Below are 2,500 nucleotides of genomic sequence, written 5' to 3'. Positions count from 1 at the left end.
ACCGGGGAACTCTGAACGATATATATATAGAACGGGCGAACCGACATGACCGGGGACTTTGCGCCATACGCGTAGGACGGGCGAACCGACATGACCGGGGACTTTGCGCTATACGCGCAGGACGGGCGAACCGACATGACCGGGGACTTTGCGCCATACGCGTAAGACGGGCGAACCGACATGACCGGGGACTTTGCGCGTACGATCGAGCTATGGTCGAACCGACGTGACTCGGGTGTTTTTCTCTTAATTTCTCGAAAAATGACCTTATAACTGGTATGTTTTTTCATTAATCAATCTATATTTATCCTTCGCAATTTTTTATATTGTTAATTTTTTCTGTTCTTTCATCAGAAATTGATTTTTCGTAACTTTTCTTATCGAGAAAAAAAAAATTTAATTTTTTGAAAAAATATAATATTGACCTTTCATTTATATTATACCGTCATGTTAATATAAATTATAATTTTTCTTTACCGGGGAACTCTGAACGATATATATATAGAACGGGCGAACCGACATGACCGGGGACTTTGCGCCATACGCGTAGGACGGGCGAACCGACATGACCGGGGACTTTGCGCTATACGCGCAGGACGGGCGAACCGACATGACCGGGGACTTTGCGCCATACGCGTAAGACGGGCGAACCGACATGACCGGGGACTTTGCGCGTACGATCGAGCTATGGTCGAACCGACGTGACTCGGGTGTTTTTCTCTTAATTTCTCGAAAAATGACCTTATAACTGGTATGTTTTTTTCATTAATCAATCTATATTTATCCTTCGCAATTTTTTATATTGTTAATTTTTTCTGTTCTTTCATCAGAAATTGATTTTTCGTAACTTTTCTTATCGAGAAAAAAAAAATTTAATTTTTTTGAAAAAATATAATATTGACCTTTCATTTATACCGTCATGTTAATATAAATTATAATTTCTTTACCGGGGAACTCTGAACGATATATATATAGAACGGGCGAACCGACATGACCGGGGACTTTGCGCCATACGCGTAGGACGGGCGAACCGACATGACCGGGGACTTTGCGCTATACGCGCAGGACGGGCGAACCGACATGACCGGGGACTTTGCGTCATACGCGTAAGACGGGCGAACCGACATGACCGGGGACTTTGCGCGTACGATCGAGCTATGGTCGAACCGACGTGACTCGGGTGTTTTTTTCTTAATTTCTCGAAAAATAACCTTATAACTGGTATGTTTTTTTTTTCATTAATCAATTTATATTTATCCTTCGCAATTTTTTATATTGTTAATTTTTTCTGTTCCTTCATCAAAAATTGATTTTTCGTAACTTTTCTTATCGAGAAAAAAAAAATTTAATTTTTTTGAAAAAATATAATATTGACCTTTCATTTATACCGTCATGTTAATATACTTATAATTTTTTTTTACTCTGAGCGATATATATAGAACGGGCGAACCGACATGACCGGGGACTTTGCGCGTACGGTCGGGTCACCGAACCGACATGACTCGGGCATTTTTTCTTAATTTCTCGAAAAATAACGTTATAACTGGTATGTTTTTTTCATTAATCAATTTATATTTATCCTTTGCAATTTTTATATTGTTAATTTTTTTTGTTCCTTTATTAAAAATTAATTTTTCGTAACTTTTCTTATCGAGAAAAAAAAAATTTAATTTTTTTGAAAAAATCTATTATTGACCTTTCATTTATACCATCCTGTTAATATATTTGTAATTTTTTTTACCAATTTGTATAATGATAATGATCATCGATCGAAGTCTAAGTTCCAGCGTACCCTCCGCTCGGTCTGTCGCTACGGCGGTTTTGCACCATAAGCGGCCGTGCATTAGCCCGGTCGGCGCCGACATGGTGGCCGGCCGTTCGGTTACTGTAAGAGAAGCGACGGTCCGGTGCGGCCGGGCGGAGCAGCGTCGGGCGCGTGTCCGTTCTACGATCTCGGTCGAGATACGGTACACCGCTCCTCGGGAAATACTTTCTCGACTGTTTCTGTCCGGTTCTTACCGATCTTTCTCCACACTGCATAGCCGCGAGTCGGTGTCTATGACCGAATGGCTCTTGAGCGGCAAAGCGACCTATAGGGGGACGCTGGTGACCTGTATGTATGGCTTTTGCCATGTGTACTTGTACGACTGAGCATCAACTTTTAGCCTCGAGCGATCGGGCCTTTCTAACACCTAAGGATATATAAATCCCTAGGGCGTACGGGCGTGTCGAATAGTTCTTGGTGGCTTGCAATACGACACGTTTCGTATGATGAGCTTTGAGTTTGTAAAAGTGAGAGAAAAGAAACGACGTGCGATGTTATTGTAACACCACGTTGTTAAATAAAACACAATATTATATTATAATTTTTATATATATGATATTGTGAAGTATGATTCTTGAAATTGTGAATGAACGGGGCATATTGTGGAAGTGCTGATATTACATTGGGATATGCCTCAGCGTGAATTTATATTACGCGCTTTATGAAATTAAATTT

The sequence above is a fragment of the Apis cerana genome, unplaced genomic scaffold (assembly GCF_029169275.1).
Source record: "Apis cerana isolate GH-2021 unplaced genomic scaffold, AcerK_1.0 scaffold1_AcerK, whole genome shotgun sequence".
Lineage (NCBI taxonomy): Eukaryota > Metazoa > Arthropoda > Insecta > Hymenoptera > Apidae > Apis > Apis cerana.
Note: the sequence above shows the minus strand (reverse complement) of the source record.